We start from the raw sequence: 23,406 nt of genomic DNA, 5'->3' as shown, positions 1-23,406 counted from the left end.
GGAAGAGAATTTGGAGCAAAAAGTTTTTAAATGGATATTAATTTTTTACTAATAAACATTTTTATTTATAGTGTTGGATTCCAATTTTTATCCCTCTTTCCCTCCCTCCACACTCTCTTCCCTGAGGTGGTAAACAATCAGATATGGGTTATACATGGATGATTATGTAAAACATTACCAGATTTGTCATTTTGTATAAGAAAATTGATTTTTAAAAATGAAAGAAAGTGAAAAATAACATGCTTCAGTCTGTTCCATCAATATTAGTTCTTACTTTGAAAGTGCATAGTTTGTTTCATCTATAATCCTTTGAGATTGCCTTGGATCATTGTATTGCTGAGTATAGTCAAGTCATTCCCAGTTTTTTTTCTTTTTGTCATTTTGGTAGAAAAAATTAATATACACACAGAATATTGCTGCTAACTAAAGGTAAACAAACTAGGACAGAGTTGTGCTAGATGGAAGATGGTAGCCTGCTCTTTGGAAATCCCATAGGGGATGATGGCTCTGCTCTGGACACAATGGCAGCTACTGGGGGCAAGGGCTGGTTTCTTAGCACATATGGCAGGAGGTGAGGGTGACATGGCTGCTCCCCATCCAACCAGGAGACACACGGGCTGGGCTTTGGTGGGATTTTTGCCCAGAACGGACAGCTAAACGAAGGGATAACTTCCCTAATAGCAGGCTTCTCCCAAGTCCCGGAACACCATTTTAAGCAACTGGTTTAATGAGATGATTTCAACGCACTCTACATGAACTTCACAACACACTCTACATAAACTTCATAAAGGTCACAATTCAGTGAAGTACAAAACATTAAATTACAAACAGCAACAGAGATGGGCAGTGCCCTCCCCTCCCACACCCTCAATGGAGGGACTGGGCCAGGCCACTAATAAACAGGCCCTTTGTTTCCATGTACAAAAGAATTACTCTAATAGATGTTAAATTGTACTGAAAACCAGTGGACTAAAAAGCCAATACTATTCTATGTAGGGGATGAATCCTTCAAACAGGAAGGGGAAGAGAGCAAAGGGAGGGAAAGGCTCTGTTGCTAATGCCCACACATTACTCATACTGCTCCATTTTAACTTTGGGTGGCCTCAGGAAGGTCCAATTTTTCTTCTCTTTTTTTTCCCTTTGTGTTTGCCTGGAAATTTTTCCAACTGTCCACAGGCCCATGTCAAGTTTACTCAAAGTTTTTTCTGCCACTCTCTTTCTCTCTTTGCTTTTTCTTGTGCTTTGATCTCCTTTGCTTTGTTGTTTCCTTTTGTGCATTTCTTTAGCTTCTCTCTCTTTCCTCTTGATCACTAATTCAGCAAAAACTTCATTGTCTGTTTGTAAACTGCTTGTTTGAACCATTTGAGGTCATCTTCTTCCACATTTGCAGGCTGCTCCTCTTTCTTTAGCTGTTTTTTTCCCACATACTCTTTTCCTGCTTGAATGATGTCCAGGGCCCTCTTCTTCTGCTCCTGATCCAGGAGCAGCTTGTAGGCTTTGTCAACAGCTTCAAAAGCCTTCTGTGCTATTTCTGTGTCATCCTGGTTCTTGTCAGGATGCACCAATATGGCTAACTGCCTGAACCACTTCTTGATTTCTTCACCTGTCACTTTGGGGTCTATCTGGAGAACCTCAAATGGGTTCAAGTTAAAATCATATGATCCATGCAGTCTTTCAAATTTATTTTTTTGACATTAAACCAGAATCTCTTTTTTCCATTTGTTTTACTTCACTGTAGAAAGTCATAAATGCCTCTTCAGTAATGCCACCACTGCCTAAGACCCCACTTTCCCCGAAGTCGCCATTTTCCCCAACCCAGCCCCACAGGTCTTCATTAAATAATATTATGGTCTCTGTATAATGTTGTCTTCATTCTGCTCACTTCACAATATAGCATTTTCCTGAAGCTTTATTAAATAAGTATAATTTATTTACAAGAAAGAGAATATGGAAGACTTCACCTTAGAATCATTTATTTATGGGAATACTTATTTATTCTTGTTTTTAAACTCTCTGCTTATGTACAGGACATTTTCTAGGACAGAGAAGGAAACCTTTTTTCAGTGACCTTGATAAGTATCATTATTTTGCCTTTTAAGTACTCAAAAAGAGTGAAAGCAAACCTAAACAAACCTGTTTTAGGCATGTATACCTGTTTTTTCTTTGGTGGGGCAATGAGAATTAAGTGACTTGCCCAGGGTCACACAGCTACTACGTGCCAAGTATCTGAGGCTGGATTTGAACTCAGGTCCTCCTGAATCCAAGGCTGGTGCTTTATACACTGTGCCATGTAGCTGCCCCTTATATCTGTATTTTAAAAGTTAAATGTTTTGTAAATATTTTATCGACGTGTACTGAAAATTCTGTTTTCAATGATTTGCCCTAAACAACAGATAGGTTTGGCAATAAACTACAGCTGTGATGTATCTCAAACTCCGCTAACACCAAAAGAATATGAATTGGCAACTAGTTTCATAGAAATGACTCTACAACATTTTCTCCTATATATTTATCCAAAAGGTGATTGAATTCTTTTATGACTTATTCTGCACCAAACATTAATATATCTAATCCCTGATTGTTGTACATACCCTATTTACCATGGTGCAATATTAGAAATACTTTTTAACAACATGTTTAGACATATTCTATACTTAGTCACCAAACTTTGTATCATAACATCAAGTTCCCTTCATTGTTAAAATTAAAATCTTAAAATACCACCCCTCTTTCATGCATGCTTCCTTAGAATAAGACTTCCTAAGATATTTCTCAACTGCTTCTTTTTCCCTTGTTCTCAATTGAATTCAAACTATTTCTGGTTATGTTTAAGAACCACAAAATATCAGAGTTGGAAGAGACTTTAACGATCTTGAGTAGGACCTATATCTGGGCAAATGTTTCCTCTACATGTGACACTCTCCATTGTTGGGAAACTCACTATCTCCTGTCATATCCCATTGCACCTTAGGACAATGACAATTATTAGGATGTATGCCAAAATCTGCCTCATTTTTACTTTATTCATTGCTTATGGTTCTATATTCTGGGTCCAAGTCAAACAAGTCTAATTCATCTTGCATATGTTAGCCCTTTTTTATATGAATACAGTTACCAAGACTATATTACCACTCTTTATTTCTATGTTAAACATTTGAATTTCCTTCGAGTAATGGTATAATTTTCTACCAACCTACTATCCACCTTCTTTTGTTCTATTTTCTAGATAAAATGACGTAGCTGGAACTCAACATAATACTCCACAAAATATTTACCCAATACAATATTTAGTGGACCTATATATTTCTATATTTTGAACACTTGCTTATATTAATTCAGTCTCAATATCATATAGCCAACTAATTCAGCACCTAATTACCAAATTATAAGTATCTGTTTGTTTATCCAGGCTTATACTTGAATGGGAAAAAATAGTCTGTCACTGGACCCAGATTGATAGAATTTGCCAATGCTTATGATTCTTTGGCATAGCCTATGAAATCTCAGAATTATATCCCTAGAGGAGTGAGACATTAGAATATAACTGGATTGTATGGTCTTTTACTCCATGATTTTGACAATCTATAATCAAATAAAAGATATTTACAGATTATTGTAATATGTGGTACATGAAAAATACATCTATTTTTAAAATACAGTGTTCCATTAGTGTCTGGGGGGTGGTGGTGGTAAATAATTATTGACTGAGAAGCCAGTGTAGAGTTCATGGCAGAAGAAGCATTAAATAGAAAGCTAAGGCTTGAGTAGGATTTGAACTTCCACAACTATGTAAGCATGGAGGTAGTATAGTAGATAGCATACTAAACTTGGAGTGAGTTTACATAAATCCTCCCTTAGACACTATGTAACCATGAAAAAGAAAGGGTTGGCGGCAGCTCGGTGGCACAGTGGATAAAGCACCAGCCCTGGATTCAGGAGTACCTGAGTTCAAATCCGGCCTCAGACTCTTGACAATTACTAGCTGTGTGACCCTGGGCAAGTCACTTTAACCCTCACTGACCTGCAAAAAATTTTTAAAAAAAAGAAAAAAAAAGAAAAAGAAAGAAAAAGAAAGGGTTGGGTGGGGATCAAAGGGGGTAAGACATTTTCAAAATCTTAAAGCTTTATATAAATCTTAGTTATTATTATGGGCCTAAAAAGTCAGAGCTAAGAGAGATTTCAGAAGACACTTAGTCCATTTCTTACCATTTTACTGATAAGGATATTGAGACTCAAAGTAGTTTTAAAGCTCGACCAAGACCACATGGATATAAGTGGCAAAGGCAGGATTTGGCTCTAGGTCCTCTGATTTTTAAATCCAGTGTACTTTCTAATACACCACAGTGCCTTCTTGGCATAGAGAACAGCTTGAACAAAGACAAAAAGATAGCTTATACTTTCTGCTCAATAGGCAAAGCATACTTCCATTTGACTGTATAAAGTTCAGTGATGCAAATGAAGCCTGGAAAGTCACAGAAGTGTGTAATTATAGAAGCTTCCTTGACCAAATTTATGTACAGGAAAGATTTTTTTCTGTGGAATGAAGGAAATGAGGGGTCTTATGAGAAGGGAAGGAAACCTGAATTGAAAACAAAAGTATGTATTCTGTTAAAATTCTATTTTTCCAGTCTGCTTGCTATGTACCTTTTGTTTGGCTGTTGAAGAAGAACTGAGGATAGAAAAGGAAGAAATCTATGGTGGCAACTCAGTCTTTTTTGTTTGTTTGTTTCTACTGAGGACAAGATGCAATGGGCCTCTAACAACCTTGAGGGAGAGATTTAACTACATAGTCTTTGCCTAGGGGGCTTGACTCCTGTTTTAGTGAGAGTTACGACAAGGACTTATCATTGTCTATAAAGGCTAAAAAAGGATGAAAGAGAACATTAGGGGGCAGCCAGGTGGCACCATGGATAGAGCACCAGTCCTGGATTCAGGAGGACCTGAGTTCAAATCCAGCATCAGACACTTAACACTTACTAGCAGTGTGACCCCGAGCAAGTCACTTAACCCTCATTGCCCCACAAAAAAAGAAAGAAAGAAAGAAAGAAAGAAAGAAAGAAAGAAAGAAAGAAAGAAAGAAAGAAAGAAAGAAAGAGAATATGAACAGAAAAATGAAGAACATTATGGATATAATATAAAGGGTGAATGAGAGCACCAGAGACAGAAATAGGGATGTGTCATTCAATCAACAAGCAATTATTAAGCACAATCTCTGTGTTGGAATGCATATTTTAGAGAATGAGTAATACCTGTGGAGGAAAATATATGTTTTAAAGCCTCGAGTTTAATGTGACAATAGGACATGCAGGTTATGTATTCTAAAAGTACTTAGTATGAATCTCATAAGGAAGTTCATAAATGGAGATATAAATTTGGAAGTTAACTGCATAAAAGTTAAAGAAACTGCTCATAAATGAGAGTACAAAGAGATAATGTTTAGACAGAGAAGAGAAACAAGAACAAATCCTTGAGCTGAACCTAGGTCAAGGTTCCAGGAAGAGGATGAAGAACCAGTTCAAGAGACAGAGAAGGAATAATAAGAAAAAGAGAACTATAAAAATTAAAATTCTCTGAAGACAAGAGAAAACAGAATAGAAAATTGAAAAAAAGGGAGTGATAGATAACTAATATTAAAAGTTACAATGAGGTAAAGAAGGGTAAGAACTAGAAAAGACTAAAATATTGATGAAAAAGAAGCAATTGAAGATTTTTAAGAGTAGTTTCTGCAGAGTGATGAAAGCAGAAACCAAATACATGAGAAATGAGGAATCAGAAGCATTGGGCCTAGGTAATTTTTAAGGAATGTTTATCAGTAAAATGGAAAAGAAAGAAACTATGGCATCTGAATAGGGCAGAAATATCAAAAAAAGGTTATTTGCTTTGTTTTGAATTCTATTTTTGAGTCTTTACCTGATTATGTTTGTTTGTAGAATGCAGAAGACACTGGCAAAGGAGACATTGAAGATGCATTATTGTAGTAGCTAAATATTGTATAGTATTTAAAGGTTTCCAAAGCACTTTACATACATCTTCTTGTTTGATCTGGCTAGCAGCTCTGTAAAGTAGATGTATATTATTATTTGAATTTTACAAATTAGTTGACTGATCCTAAAAAGAGACTGCTACTTGCCCAGGTCCACACAGCTAGGAAGCAATTGAGGCATGATTCAAACTCAAGTCTTCATGACCATAAGTCATTTACTTATACCTTATATCTCCTAGCTGCCTAGCTGGACGACACAGACATGCTGACTGCTGAAGCAAGGTTATGATAGAAATAGGAACAATTGGGAATAAAGATGTATTTTTAATCATTAGTCTTAATGAGTTGTAAGAGTCATTCTTCTACAAAAAGAGAGAATCATAAGAGACCAATAGATTCTTGTGTCAAAATCAATCAGCATACTAAAAAAAAAAACATAGAGGCAATGTGAATTTCAAAACGGGACTTGGAATTCTATTTTTAAGGAATTAGCCCACAAAAAGTTTCATACCATAAAACCATTTGACTTTTCTCCATTATGTAGAGTTAATTTCCATTCCAGAGGCAGGAAGCATGAATAAAATCTTATTCAAGATTGTCCTCTGATGTTAGAGCTTTCTAAATGTCACCCTAGCCATGCCATCTCCATTCTGTATCATGAAAATGCTTTAACAAATTGCAAGACACATTTCCCGCCCTGATATAATATTTTAATGCCAACATGCTGCTTCTACTTCTGAAGTTTTTCTTTTTCTTTTTTGATACAGATTTTGTCAAACAGTATGTAAGCTACCCTCCCTAGCTTCATGTAATCTACAATTTTGATAGGAATTCCATACAAGTTATTGAAAAAAAGATGTTAATGAGAATAGTATAAACACAGATCCATGGGCAATCTACTAGATATCTATTTTCTGTTTGAAATTGATGAATTCAAGCATTCAACTAGTTTCCAACACCCTTAATTGTGCTTTCATCTTTTCTACATTTTTACCATAAATATATCCTGAAAAAATTTTGCAAAGATTTTACTGAAATCTGGGTTGACTATTTCAAATCTACATGTATAGAATTGTTGTCTTAAAAGGAAATGAATAAGGGGCAGCTAGGTGGCACAGTGGATAGAGCACTGGCCCTGGAGTCAGGAGTACCTGAGTTCAAATCCGGCCTCAGACACTTAACACTTACTAGCTGTGTGATCTTGGGCAAGTCACTTCACCCCAATTGCCTCACTAAAAACAAAACAAAACAAAACAAAAAACCCAAAAGGAAATGAATACAATTAGTAATGACTAGTTATTGATGAACTCATACTGACTTAAATAAGAAAAAAGTAAATGCAATTTTAAAGATGAACAGTCTTCTATGGATCAGATGTATGGAAATATGGACAATTTCAAAAAATTCTTATTGGAAATCATTTATGGTTACAAAAAACATAAACAATTATTCTAAAATCAACTTCATTATTTTTGTTAAGAATGCTTAAAATGACAAAGAAAAGTAAATTTTAAAATATTTGCTTTTAACAGAAGCATAGAGCTATTTGAATCTGGTAGAAGAAAGAAAAAGAGTTGTACACCTATATGGTGTGATTTCAGGAATTTCAAGGAAATTTACTATACCCATATGGCAAAAGATTATGATTTTCTAACAAGACTGATTTTTTAATTTTTACCTCTTAAAAACTGAGCATTGACCTCTCCAGACTCCCCCATCACTAAGGATATTCCTCTGTTCTCTCTCTGTAGATGACCTCTCTCATTCATCATTGCTTTCATCTCAATTTTGTATGACCTCTATTCTCAGCAATTCCCAATCTCAGTCTTTCACTGAAGCACCAGTTCATCTTCTCCAATTTCTACTTAATCATTTGCATTTTACATCATCATCTTAAACTCAATGTTATATACAAAGAAAGGTAATCATTTTGCCTTTCATATTTGTACCTCACTTTGTTATTGTAAGGAAGCCAGGATGTAATACATACATATGAATTAATGCTACTTTGAAAGGTAGTATGCCATACTGGATAGGGAGCCTTCCTTAAAGTAAAGAAGTTCTCTCTCTCACATAATCTGGGTTTATGATCCTGGGAGAGCTTCTTAGCTTTCTAGATCTCTAGAGATAATTGAAAGTATGCATTATGAATTATTTTTATCTGATCTAGATGAAATAGATGAAATAAGCTAAACCCTCCCCAATATTTTACCATTATTTCTCTCAATGGTACCATCATTCTCTTAGTCTCATAAATTAAAGATTTTGGAGTGATTTTTGCTTCATCTCCCTTCTTCATTCCTTAAATATAGTCACTTACCAAGAGATTATTTATATCAACTAGCCCATCCACTTCCTTCCAACCGCTATTTCAGAGAAGAAAATTACATATTCCAGAGTAGTTAGGTGCTTATAAAATGTTCTTAGTAAGATATCTCGGTTTATAACTCAAAATAATCTAATTGTAAATCCACATCCACAGTGACATGTGGTCTCTCTCAAATATAGTTTATCTTATATCTCTTTCTAGTTCTCCAAATCTAACACCATCATAGTAATCTAAGTTCTAATCATCTCATATAATTTATTACTACAATAAATTCTTCCTGGCAGTTGTCTCTGAAATCTCTCCCTCCCCAGATTTAATCCATGTTTATAACAATTTTAGGTTCAATTCAATTTAACAGGCATTTATTAAGTACTGACCATGTGCCAGGAACAATGCTAGATGCTAAACAAAGCCAAAAATAATTAATTATTTTCCTAGAATCATTTTAATTTGACATTGAAATTAGTATAAGGGGATAACTAGGTGGCATGGTAGATAAAGCACTGGCCCTGGAATCAAGAGGACCTGAGTTCAAATATTGCCTCAGATACTTGTTACTAGCTAGCTGCATGAGCCTGGGCGAATCACTTAACCCTCATTGCCCCACCGAAAAAAAAAAAAATTAGTATAAGATCATAGATCTAGAGTTTGTAAGGACATTGGGGACAATCTTATCAACATCATCATATTAGAGATGAAGAAACTGAATCCTAAAAAACTTAGGTGATTTCTAAATGGTCACAAAGATTAAATGTGAAACAGCCAAGTATTAAATTTAGATGCTTTGACATAACATTGAATAATTTTCCCAGGGTATCATGTTGCTTTCATCATAACTTTTGCTGCCCTAATTCAAATCTTGCAAAGGTTCTCTTTTTTAAATACTTGAAGTTCAAACTTCATTGAATGGTTTTTTTAATCTATCCATAATCTAGTCGCTTCAGCTCTATCCCACTTTCCTCTTCACATATTGTTTCTGCTCTAGTCAGGTTATGCTCCTCATTCTCCACTAGGTACTATGTTGATTTTTTTCTTTGTTATTTACCCAGCTTGGAATAACCCACTTTCCCCCCCATATTTCCAAATTCTAACTAGATTTCAAGGATTCTTCTAAATGCTTTCTAATTCATGAAAGCTTTCATCTTTGAGCATCCTTTTTGTAAAATCATTTATCACTTCTTGATTTTAGATCCTAGAGGTCAACTACTGCAACCCCTCATTTAAAAAAAAAAAAAGAAACCTGGAGTCAACCAAGATGAAAAAGCAGATATATAAATGCATAACCTAATTTCTCTAATTCCAATCTAGCATTTTTATTCTATTATACCTTACTGATTTCCTTCTGCATATACTAGTATATTAGTGCTGTTTTACCAGATAATCAGAATCATAATTAACAATTCTATTGACTTGGGAAAATTTATTTGGGGACCAGCATGTGATGATTGACAGCTTGCCCTGATCAGGTAGAGTGGCACTGGAACTGAAACAATCCATCTTTCATGTGTTAAACATGAGCAGTCAGAGGCAATAAGAAAACACATTCCTCTTATCCCTACCTCAGGCATTCAAGTATGAAAAGATCTCGGGGGACTGGCAGGGCTGGAGACTGCGCACTCGAGTTCTGGGTCGCTGAGCCCGGCTGCGCGGGGACTCCGTCTCGGCCATCTACACGTGCTTGGTACCCACGCGCCTGCCAGGGCCCGGGCGCCATGGCTCCTCGCGGGAGGAAGCGCAAGGCGGATGTGACGGCGGCTGTGACGGCGGATGGGAAACAGAGAAGCCGGAAAAGCTGACCTAGAGCAGCGATGAGGGCGCGGGAGAGGCCCGTGTGGTCATCGAGCACTGATTTGAGAAAACATGTATGAGCTCTGGCCGACTGAAATGCGCAGGACCAAGAGAACAGTTTATACATCTATAACAGCAGCAGCAACAGCACTGGAAAGAGGAATATGTTGGAGAGGCCTCAGCATTTAGGATCCGTGCAATGACCAACCAGAATTCCACGGCTAAAGGACTCAGGTGCAGATGGAAATGTATTTTTAGGAGAGAAAAGTCCAAGGACAATTCACCATCAAAAGAGAATTCATTCTTCTTCCGTAGTCTCTCAGTCTCAAGAATGAGAGCAAGAAACCAAGGACCACAGGGACACAGGTGGATTTTACCTCACTTGTGGCCATTGAAAACAAATAAAGAAGAGGAAAACTCATTTGGGAAGTAAACAGCTGGCTAAAATGACAGAGGGATTTGAATTTCTAGATCTTAAAATGTAAGAATAACAGGTTCCTGTCCAGGAATGGTGTTACCTAGCAAGAGTTGGCAAGAACATCTTTGCCTAGTATCTTGCAAATCTAATCAAAAGGGCTTTAAAATCAATAAGTATGTTTGAGTTAGGGAGAAAACAGCATATACATACACACAGACACACACACATGCATATATACATATATATCCTTAAAAGTAACTAAAAGAAAAGAAAAACAGCATTTGAGACACCCAGAAGTCTTCAGGACACAAAATGTAAGAAAGTAACCTCCAATATTAATATACAAATGCACAAAATCACCCCGAGGAAACTAAAGGAAGAAAGGGATTTTGACAGTTCCTAGGTATCAGCAGACGTGGAGTGATGATGCCCATACTAAAGCTTGGTTCTGGAGGATAGTGTAAAAGGGAGTGGGGAGACTGGTACTAGAGATTCAGAGGGTATACTGCGGCAGGCAGTGTGTTATACTGGAAAGAGCACTGGCTCTGGCAGAGTCAGAAGATCCAAGTACAGCTTGAAGAATTAAGGAGGGGACAGTTCTTACTCAGTATTAGTCCCACGTCTGCAGGGTTATGTAGGAGGGTAAGCAGGAAAATGAAGGGTCCCAACCCCATTTTCTATGGGGAGCAAGGGAAGAAAGGGGGGATATTTAGTTGTGTCCATGAAAAGAAACATCTGATTCTTCGTGGCCCCATTTAGTGTTTGCAACTGGAACTGTCCAAAAGTGGAATGACATCTCAAGAGGTGGTAAGTTCCCACTCACAGGAGATCTCTATCAGAAGTTAGGGCAGAGGATAGAGCACCAGCCCTGGATTCAGGGGGACCTGAGTTCAAGTCCAGTCTGTAAGAGGAGGCAACAGGTCACGCAGGATAGGGATAGAGATAAAGAACACAGTGGCTAAGAGTAAGGATTCCAAAAGAACTCAACAAGCTAGAGGACTGCCCTGAATCAAATGCAGATGACAATGAATAGGGCTCAAGGATAAGTCTTATATCTGGATTCAAAACTAAAGCAGTTTGTCTGTAAAGGGTCTGGGTTTTTAGTAGGCTGCAAGGGTTAACACAAACATGAGCAAATGAGATAGGATGTGAAAGAACACAAGGAAGCAAGTACCTACTCAGAAACTAAGCTTCACATCTCATCGGATCCTCCCAGAGCCCTGGGAGGCAGATTACTATTATCTATCTATCTATCTATTCTCTATACACACACACACACACACACACACACACACACACACACACACACACACACACACACACACACAAACACATATACATTTTAGGAAGCGAAGCAAAAAAGCCCTACTATCTTACCAAAAAAAAAATGTGCTAAACTTCTCAGACTGATCAACAATCTGTTTAGTAGAAAGTTTTACAGCATTTCAATGCACACAGATTTGCAGTAACCCCCAATGCTTTGTTTTTTAAGAAGAGAAAAGTCCAAGCACAATTCACCATCAAAAGGTAATTCATTCCCCTTCAGTAGTCTCTCTGTTTCAAGAATGTTTTCAGCAGTGCAATGATCCAAGACAATTCTAACAAACTTATGATGGAAAATGTTCTTCAGAATGTGGATTCTGAATGCAGATTAAACCATACTTCAAATCCAACCTTAGACACTTGACACTTACTACCTGTGTGACCCTGGACATGTCACTTAATCTTCATTGCCCCACCAAAAAAAAAAGTTAGGGCAGCTAGGTGGTGCAGTGGATAGAGTGCCAAATCTGGAGTCACGAAGACTCCTCTTCCCGGAATTCAAATCTGGTTTCAGACAAATACTATCTGGGTAAGTCACTTCACCCTGTTTTCCTCAGTTTCCTTATCTGTAAGATGAGCTGGAGGAGGAAATGGGAAACTGCTTCAGAGTCTTTGCCAAGAAAACCCCAAATGGGGTCAACAAAGAGTTGGACACATCTGAAAAATGACTGAATAACAACAAAGCAGAAGCTAGCTATGTTATGTGGTGGTGTGTTGGATGAGATGGCCCTGAAGTACCTTCCAATTCCTATATTTTGTGATTCAGTGATATCTCATCTATGACATTTACTACTCTTGTAATCTTGGGCAACTCATTTTAACCTCCCTTGGCCTCAGTTTCCTCATATGTAAAATAACAGCCTGTGATCTATGATCCTATGATCACATATGGGGAAATTCCAGAACAAAAGAAATAAATGTGGGGGAGAATATCTGACTAAAGCTTAATGAAGGAGGCAATTCCAGCCAAGATAGCAGGCTGAGGGGCACCTGGGTGGCACAGTGGAGGGAGCACCAGCCCTAGAGTCGGGAGGACCTAAGTTCAGATCCTGCCTCAGGCACTTGACACTTGCTAGCTGTGTGGCCCTGGGCAAGTCATTTGGCCCAGGGTTGCCTCACCAAAAAACAAAAAAAACAAAACACACACACACACACACACACACACACACACACACACACATACACACACACAAGATAGCAGCCTGACTGGAGGCTGGCCATCTAGCTCCCACATACCTCCACCAGCAAAAATCCTGAAACTCTCACGAGACCAAATAATGATCAAGAAATCCAACAAGATGTTTCTTATACTTTTTTTTTTTTGGTGAGGCAGTTGGGGTTGGGTGACTTGCCTAGGGTCGCATGGCTGGTGGGTGTCGGGTGTCTGGGGCCAGATTTGAGCTCGGGTCCTCCTGACTCCAGGGCCAGTGCTCTGTCCACTGTGCCACCTAGCTGCTCCCAACAAGATGTTTCTTAACTGGGGTTTTGTTTTTCTTATTCTTTCAAGGGGGAGGGAGGAAGATGAGGGAGAAGGGAGGGAAAAAAGGCAGATCTTCATGAAAATAAAGAAGCAAAGGTACAGGCAGACCTGGGGCAAGGCATCTATATGCCTGTGTCAATATCCACTAAAGGCTGTTTTGACCCTAACATATAAAACTAGACATCACAAAATGAATACCTATATGCCATGGAAGAGTGATGCTTTTTTGGCATTAAAAGTATCTATGTTTATTAAAAGTCCTATTATAAAAGTTCTAAAAAAAAAAAAGATCTTATATGGTAGCAGCCATTGTCAAATAAGGGAGAAGACATGGCAAAATTATCCTCTGCACATTGGGATCAAGGAAGTGGGTCATATTGAGGACTGTGAAGGTCAGATGAGGTAGAGATAAAATATCCTCCATTTTTGTTATAGTTGCCCTTGTGATAGGTGTGAGGTGATACCTTAGAGTTGTTTTAATTTGCATTTCGGTGATCAACAATGATCTAGAGCATTTATTCACATGATTATAGAATGCTTTGTGTATTTTTGTATGAAAACTACCTGTTCATATGCTTTGAGTAACTATCAATTGGTGAATGATTTACATTTTTATAAATTTGACACAGTTCTCTATATATTTGAGAAATGAGGCCTTTATCAGAGATATTTGTTTCAAAAATTCTTTTCCAGTTTTCTACTTCTCTTGTAATCTTGTTTACATTGATTTCCCCATCATTAAAAAATAATGCATACATTAAAAGGGATAGGGTGAGAGATAAAAATTATGATTTCATTTTTTAGTGAACTCTAAAATAATATCACTCCTTCTACCAATGCAAGGTGACAATGCAATCTTGGCAACTTGCAGTCCTAGGGACTTGTCTGTAATATTGAGAAATTCTGTAATTCTCCTAGTGTCATAAAGTAAATATTTATATAAAATGTTTGACTTGAATTCAGGTCTTCCTGGCTTTAAGATGGGCTCACTTCCCACTACTCTGTATATTCAAGAAATATTTAAGTAAAATACTTTGCCAGCTTCTAGATAAATGAGTCTTGAAAATAATTAGAACATTGGATACCTTCAACAGAAAAAGAGGATAAAGAAAATCTAATATGAGTTGGAGGGAATATAGGGGAAAATAAAACATTTCATGTACTTTTCATTTTTCCTAGCTTTTGTTCTGGGACTGTATTTTGATCTAGCATGTTGCTACAGTGAGGTTTGAAATTAAAAAAAAAAAGCCTAATCAATGTAGAAAGTGTCAAACTGTCATTATCTTAATTAGTGAGCATGGTGAATATTCCTTCTAGATAAGCATGACAATGGAAATATATTTAAATGATTGATTAACTCTTGTCTTAGAATACTATGCAAAAGCTTCAACTACATATATTAGAAAGTAAAAGTGAAGAGCAGAATGAATGATGGAAACATGTTCAGGAAAGCAGGTGGGAATGAATTAATTGATTTTATCACAAATATTTCTCATGAAATATGTCACAAGTTTTATTATTCTGGAGAAGTGATACAATAAATTAAAAAATAATATTGAATTAGACTTAAAATGGAGGCAGTATGTGGTATTCTTTACATAAATATCAGCTAATAATAACCTTCTAATAAAAGTTCTTATATTTGGTCTCATCTTTTCAAGATTGTTGAGAATCTAGAACTAATATATATCTTTTCTATTACTGAGCCTCATATTATAATTAATGACATAGGTTGATACATGATAGTCTTATTATAAGGGTAATGTTCTGATAAAATTCATTATGGAAGGAATATAGATATATAGAAAGTACTAGTATTGAATTTATTACCTAACTTTTCAAATACTATGGTAAGTAGGCTTTTTCCTATTTGTAGGTAGCTCATTTTCTTCATTTATAAAATGGAAATAGGGCAGGTAGGTGACACAGTGGATAGAGCATGGCCATGAAGTAGGGAGGACCTGAGTTCAAATCTCCCCTCACCCAGTTACTAGTTGTGTGGCTCTGGGCAAGTCACTAACCTCAATTGTCTTAAACATCTGGTGCCATCTTCAGTTACTCTGATGTATATTTTGCCATTAGATCCAAATGGCTCTGGAGGAGAGAGTAAGGTTGGAGACCTTGCACAGCCCTCACTTATTGAAATTCAATTCCTTGTAAGTCATGATGTCACCTTGGTGTCATGACAAAGACAACAATAAATTGGAAATAATATCAACACTGACCTCAAAGTATTGTTTTGGAAATCAAATGAAACAATATTTAAAGAGCTTTGCAGATTTTAAAGGGCTACATAAATGTTAGCTACAATATTTTGTGAGTTATCAGTATGTTTATAAAAATTGCTTATAAATATAATAAATTGTGAAACCCTATGTAGTAAGGTAGGAATTAATGAATTAAATATATACTGAAAAGATAATTTCATAGACACTTATTTAATCTTTTGAAAGAAATATAAAAATGGAGTTATTCTCTGCCCTCAAGGACTTCTTTCCTCTATTTTCTTTTCTTAAAATTTCTTTTCTTCTTTACTTCCTTCTCAGATCTTTTATTTTTATTGGCATAGAATTCTTTTGTTGAGGAAATTTTGTTAACAATGCAAATTGGCACCCAATCTGCAACTTGCAGAGTTGCCTAGGGTGAGTAGATGTTAAGTGACTTTCCCAGAGTTGCATAACAAGTATGAAGCTTTCATTATAATTGGGGAGGGAACAAATATGGTTAATGTTAATCAAGGGAGATTTGTTCTGGATATTCATGAGGATAATAAGTCAATGTATAAAGGATTTTGTTTTGTGAAGTACCATGATGGTTTAGACTAGACTAGTGCCCTAAGGTTGATTGAGTAAAGAAGCAGTGGATATTAGGAAGCAAATGTAAATGTTTCAAGAACCACTGAGAACAAAAAATGTTCAAAAAAACACTTTGGAAGAAAAACTGAGAAAGTATTAGATTTAGAAGTCAGACTGGAGTTTTTAACAGCTCTTCCATTACTTAAAGAAAGCAATCTATTCCCGAATCTTCAGTTCTTCAGAATAAACAATCCTATCCAATTCAACTATCTCTCAAGTTGCAAAAACTTGGTGCCCTTTACCTTGTTGGTTACCTTACTAAATGACCTCTACTTATTCCTGGTGTGACTTCCAGAACTGAAAACAATACTTCAGATGTCTTCTAATTGGGACAAAGTACTCTACATTCTACCTTTATGCCTTAGCCTGAATTCCCCAAAGGTAGACCCACAGAAAGTAAACTCTGATGTGCCCTATAGACAGAAAAGACTTATGGCATAATACAAATGAAAAACTAGTATCTATTGTCAGAAGACCAGCCTTAAAAGCTTGTCACATAAAGAAAATTTAGGCAATGGCAACTCCACAAAAATATGTCCTAAATTATACTGGAGTTGTCATAAATTAGTAGAGGTAGTACTCAAAAATATAATTGATCCCAGGGGCAGGTAGGTGGTGCAGTGGATAGAGCACTGGCCCCAATTCAGGAGTACCTGAGTTCAAATTCGGCCTCAGACACTTGACATTCAATAGCTGTATAACCTGGACAAGTCACTTGACCCTAATTGCCCTGACAGAAAAAAAAAAAAATTACTTGACTGTAAAAAAGCTATTATGGTGTCAGAAAAGAATAAGACAAACTCAGAAAAATAGTAAATTAAGACATAAACCTGGAAAAAAATTAAAACAGCTACAAAGTATTAAAAATGCTAATAAGCCCAACAAAAATTCTTGGAAGAGTTAAAGGAAGAGAAGAGTGTTAAAGGGAAAAATGGGAAAAGAAATAGAGTGATTCAAGAAAATTATGGCAAGATAATTAACAACTTGTTAAAAGAGGCACAAAAATTTACTAAAGAAAAGAATTCCTTAAAAAGCAGAAAATATTCAAAAGGATAAGGATGGAAAAACATAAGATAAACAGAAGGGAATGATAAGGGGGATAGCAGGATTAAGGGAGACAATATTTAGAAGCAAAGCAAACTCTTGAGGAGGAACAGGATAAAAAAGAGAAAGAGAAGAAGAAACAGAAGAAAATAGGATGGAAGAAAACATACAATTTGTTATCATATCAGTGAATGTGAATGGAATGAGCTCACCCATAAAATAGAAGCAGATAACAGAATGGATTACATAAGGGAATCCAACTATATGTTGTTTACAAGAATCACACTTGAAATAGAAAGATGTTGTATATAAATAATTACTATAAACACCAGTTTTGAATAAGCATATTACTAATTTATCAATATTATACCAGGAAGGGATTGATAACATGTCTCACTAATTTTTCATGGTCTCAGGACATATGATAGTAGAGGCAGAGAGAGATCTTCAGCATACCAATTAATGTGAACAAAAGAAAAAGCCACCACCCCCCACCCCCAATCCTAGAAGATGACCCATAAGATCCCAAAGCCCCTGCATGGCATTTTACAAGGGTTTTTATCCTTTTTTTTTTTGATAGATTCAGGTCATTATACATTGACAAAAGCCAATAGGTTAGCATTATTTAAATCTAATTAGTTGATGTGACTTGAAGGAGGTCTATGTTATAATGAAATCTAGGGATGACATCAGAGAAAAGAATTCAGGGTCCCCCACTCACATTGGTGTGGGCAAAGTCTATTATATAGCTGTGGTTTAATCCCATCAGTACTTTGGTAATCTAGACAAAAGAATCTATCTCTATTCCTTTTGTTCCCTTGGGTTTGTCCTAAATGAGATTTGGTGAAATCTCTCAAGGACATTGGACTTTCTAAAAGGGAGGGTGGAGTGGGGAGAGAAAGGACTGATCCCGGGGTTCCCTAAGAAATCAATTATTAGAGTTCTGGAGGCAGAGCCAAAATGTCAGAATGAAACCAGAAAGCTGCCTGAGCTCTCCCAAATTTCCCTCAGAAATAACATCAAATTAAGTTTCTCAACAGATTTTGGAGCTGCAAAAACTGCAAAAAAAAATGAAGTGAAACAATCTTTCAACTTATGATAACCTAAAAAATCTTCAGGAAAGGTCTTTTTCATCTGGGCAAAAAGGGGAGCACAGTCCATCACAGAGGGTGTCTGGGCAAGCCAGCAAAAGGCTCTTAGTTGGCTGAGGACCCGAGGTCCTAGCCCAGCAAGCTAGTGGCACAGCAGGCCAGTTTTGAGGCCTCCAGCTCAACATTGCTGACTCCTCAGAACAGAAAGTTGATGACTCAGCCCCCACCCCCAGCAAAAGAAATTTGGACAGTGTGTGCTGTACACCAGGAGCAGAACTCAAACTTAAAAGGCACAAAAGCTAGGTGGCACAGTGGATGCTAGGTGGTGCAGTGGATAAAGCACCGGCCCTGGATTCAGGAGGACCTTAGTTCAAATCTGGCCTCAGACACTTGACACTTACAAGCTGTGTGGCCCTGGACCAGTCACTTAACCCTTATTGCCAACCTCCCCCGCCCCAATACAGGAAGTTTCTCTGATAAAAGCTCCATTTCTCAAATAGAGTTTTCTCCCTTGTCCCTAACATGAATATATCACTCAGAGTACATAGAACCATTGCTATGCCTAATCCTGTTAGATATTTCCTTACTTTGATATGACATGTTTTCTCCTTCACAACACAAATGATGGGTCAATCTTGAGGTAGGTGGTGGACATAAACAAAACATTGATTAAGAGAAAAGGGTGAGAGGAGAGAGAGAAAAATATAAACAAGACAAAAATAGGATGAAGGGAAAGGCATAGTTAGTAATCATAACAGTGAATGTGAATGGTATAAACTCTCCCATAAAATGGAAGTGGATAGCAGAATGGATTAAAAACAAAAATCCTACAATATGTTGTTTAGAAGAAACACAGTTGGAGCATAGAGACATGCATACAGAATAAAGGTAAAAGCTAGAGAAGAATATATTATGCTTTAGATGAAGAAAAAAACAGAGGTAACAATCCTAATCTCAGATAAAGTACAAGCAAAAATAGATCTAATAAGAGAGACAAGGGAAGGAAAATTCATATTACTGTATGGTATTAGAGACAATGAAGTAATAACAAGGCTAAACACATGCACCAAGAAGTATAGTATCCAAATTGTTAGAGAAGTTAAGTGATTCACAGGAAGAAATACACAGCAAAGCTATAATAGTGGAGGATCTTGACCTACCCTTTTCAGAACTAGGCAAATCTAACCACAGAATAAAGAAAAAAGGAGGTAAGGAATGAATATAAATTTAGAAATGTTATATATGGTAGACCGCTGGAAAGAAATTTAATGAGAATAAAAAGAAACATACCTCTTCTTCAGTGGTATATGACACCTCCAGAAAAATTGACCATGTATTAGGACATAAAAACCTCACAGTCAGATGCAGAAAGGGAGAAATATTAAATGGATCATTTTCAGATCATGCAATGAAAATTATACATAATTAAAGACCATGGAAAGACAAATTAAAAGTTAATTGGAAACTAAATAATCTCACCCTAAAGAATGAGGGGGGTTCAAACAACAAATCATAGAAACAATATATAATTTCATTAAAAATGTCAATTTATGGAATGCAGCCAAAGCACATCTTTAAATGCTTATGTTAATAAAAATAGTGAAAGAATAGATCAATGAGTTGGGCATGCATTTAAAAATGTTGGGGGAAAAAACCAATTTATAAATCACTAATCACCAAAGGAAAAACAAAGGATATAATTTCTTTTGTTCTTTTATTTTATTTTTCCCTATTACATATAAAGATAGTTTTCAACAGTCCTTTATGTGAGAATTTGAGTTCTGATTTTTTCTCCTGCCCTCCCTTCCCTCGCCCCCTCCCAAAAACAGCAAGCAATTTGATATAGGTTATACATTACATTCATGTTAAACATATTTCCACGTTAGTAATGTTATGAGGACACAAAAGGGAAAAAAAACACAAGAAAAAAGAAAGAACTAAAAAAAAGCAAGATAATTGAACATAGTATGCTTCAATCTCCATTCAGATTGCATTGTTTTTTTGGGGGGGGGTTTTTGTTTGTTGTTTTTTGTTGTTGTTTTTTGTTGTTGTTTTTTTTCTGGATGTGGAGAAAAACGCTCTGTTTTCCATTATGAGATTTTTGGCATTATCTTAGATAGTTGAATTGATGAGAAGAGCTAAGTTTATCACATTTGACCAGGACACAATGTTGTTGATACTGTATACAATGATCTTTTCATTCTGTTCATTTCACTCAGCATCAATTCATGTAAGTCTTTCCAGGCTTTTTTGAAATCTGCCTGCTTATCATTTCTTACAGCACAATAGTATTCCATTACATTCATATACCACAAATTGTTTTGCCATTCCCCAATTGATGCACATCCCCTCTATTTCCATTTTTCCACCACAAAAAGGGCAGCTATAAATACTTTTGTACATGTGGGAACTTTTCACTTTTTTATGATCTCTTTGGTATATAGACTTAGTAGTTGTATTGCTGGGTCAAAGGATATGTATAACTTTATAGCTTTTTAAGCATGGTTCTAAAATGCTCTTTCAGTTCACAGCTCCATAAACAGTAAATTAATTTTCCAATTTTCCCACATCTTCTCCAGCATTTATCATTTCCCTTTCTTGTCATATTAGGCAATTGAATAGGTATGAGGTGTTCTCTCAAAGTAGTTTTAATGTGAATTTCTCTAATTGGTAGTGATTGAGAAGATTTTTTCATTTTTTTGTGGTTTTCCATTTATAACCTATTTTAGATTGTTTGCCATTTTGGGGAGGGGTGAGGGCAGGGCAGAAGGAAGAAAAAAATTGAAATGGAAAATTATATGAAAAATTAATGTTGAAAACTCTCTTTACATGTAATTGGGAATAAATGAGACACTTTTTAATAAAAATGGGTAAGAAATTAAATATGCAGCAAATAAATGTATTACCTTTTTCATTTTCTAGATGTCTAAAAAAAACAGTATGTCTGAGAAACTTTTAAATTAGCAAAAAGTCAAATTCAGTTTTTAATGTTATTCTTGTTAATATTAATGGTAGCTAAACACCTTTGCTATATTTTGTGTGTCTATTTGTTAAATATATTTTACTACTGCTTTAATATATTTGATATATTTAATATATATTTATTTAATATATTTAATATATGATTCATTTTGTTATAGTATCTCTCCAACCAACATATATCACAGGTTGCTTCCAATCGATATATTGTTTCCTTTACACTTCTTTTTAACACTTTTTATACAAACCAACTCATAATGATTAATTCACCCTCAGGGAGATGCATATTTCTCACAAATGTTGAGGGCAGAGATCTACCAAAATTTTCATTTAAAAACAGTACCTTTAGAGAGAATTTCTGGAAATATATTTTATACACTTTGTTAAATTGGGAGTTTAACCATGTCAGATGAATACTGGCTTAGTGTTTTGTTTGGTATGCAAAGAAACTACCTTAAAGAAGGAAGTTCTTCATTTTCATTACTTCAAGCTTCTAAATTTTGGGACTATTACAACTAATTTTTCTTCCATAAACAAAATAAATATCTTTCCTTAATCATTTTTTCAAGCAACATGCAGTTCTCCAGTATCAGATGACACCTTCCTTGTGTTCACTTTGTTTTGCCTTGCTTCAGGTTATATGGCTTTCAAAGTGGCTAACACTTGTGTTTCTCCAATATTTCTTGAACTTTCTCTTAAAATATATCACCTGTCAAACATAATCAGGAAAGAAATTATCTTGTCAGAAGCTTCATACTTAACTTCCTGTTTGGGAGCCTGCAAGTTTCAATAGCTTTCACTTTTTGATGCCAATTACAAGCAGGCCTTGCCCTTGACTTAGACAGAATGCGCTACAAGCAGAATCAAAAATAAAGTTGGCCCATTTTAGTATGTGCACATGGCTCAGAAATAATCTATCCTTTCAAACACAGACAACAGGACTATTTACTCATCTGTGTGACATTAGATTGATTTTTTTTCTTTTCTTTTTTTATAATAGGCATTAAGCTTCCTTGGATATATTTGCTATTTGAAGAAAATAAAAACAAACCAAAAAAGCCCCACTCATTGTATTGCAAAAGGGGGAAAATCATTTTGGGTAAGGATCCTGAAGTCAGAGTTTATCTATTTAAAACACATGTGCATATGCAGACACATACACACAAATGGCTTATTTATTTGAGGGTTTTTTCATTGTTGTTGCTGTTGTTTTTTCATTTTTGTGAAATTTAGTGAATTCAGAGGTCCTAAAGGAAATCCAATGCACTTAGTATTGCGCATTTAACAGCTTTCACTTAGGCAAAATAATTCACTAAGCCATTTGCTTTGTCCAATTTGTAATAGAACTGCCTGGTAAAATGTTGGTAAAGGCTGACAGGAGTGGAAATCAAGTTGATTTATATACTTAGGATTTATACTCCTTCTGAATTCCAAAAGGATTTGAAGCAGAATCTAAGCTAAATATTATGCAAGAAGGCTCTGGAAAAACAAACAAAGAAATGAACAAAAATAACCTCACTCTTTTGTCCTTGAGTAAATCACTTCAGTGCTCCCTGAGTCAGTTTCCTTATCTACAAAAGGAATGTTTTCTCATGAATTAAGTGATTCACAAAATTATTATTAGTCAATCACTTTTTAATCATAATCACAAATATTCCACTTTTGAAGAAATTTAATATACCATCTAGTACACTGAACTAAAATGACTTCTATAGAAAACCAGACAAGTTTCCATTCAGCCTTTACTTGAAGACTAAGGAGTGAGGAATCTAATACCAGCTCATCCCATTCTTTGATATTCCTAATTATTAAGAAGTAATTCTTCACATCATGCAGATATTTTACCCTTTGTAAGTTCTCATCCATTAATCCTAGTTCTGTCCTCTGGGATCAAGAAGAACAAGTATAATTCTTTTTTTTTCACATGAGAGCCCTTCTAATACTTGAAGAGAGACATCATGTTAGAGGATATGAGATCAAATCCCCTTCCCCCCCCCCATTAATCCTCTATATAACCTTGAAGAATGCAACTCAATGACCTAGACTCATATTTTCTCATCTAAAAAATTAGGATAAAAGTGAACTACATGATATCTAAAATGCTTTCATTCATGTC

At 35.9% G+C, this 23,406-nt stretch overlaps 1 pseudogene; it reads right to left on the bottom strand.

Annotated features, from left to right (window-relative positions):
• Window positions 1-1,068: 1,068 nt before the first annotated feature.
• On the bottom strand, window positions 1,069-10,492 carry LOC122753687 (annotated as a pseudogene).
• Window positions 10,493-23,406: the final 12,914 nt, after the last annotated feature.

The sequence above is a fragment of the Dromiciops gliroides genome, chromosome 1, assembly GCF_019393635.1.
Source record: "Dromiciops gliroides isolate mDroGli1 chromosome 1, mDroGli1.pri, whole genome shotgun sequence".
Lineage (NCBI taxonomy): Eukaryota > Metazoa > Chordata > Mammalia > Microbiotheria > Microbiotheriidae > Dromiciops > Dromiciops gliroides.
This window is presented reverse-complemented; position numbering and strand designations above follow the sequence as displayed.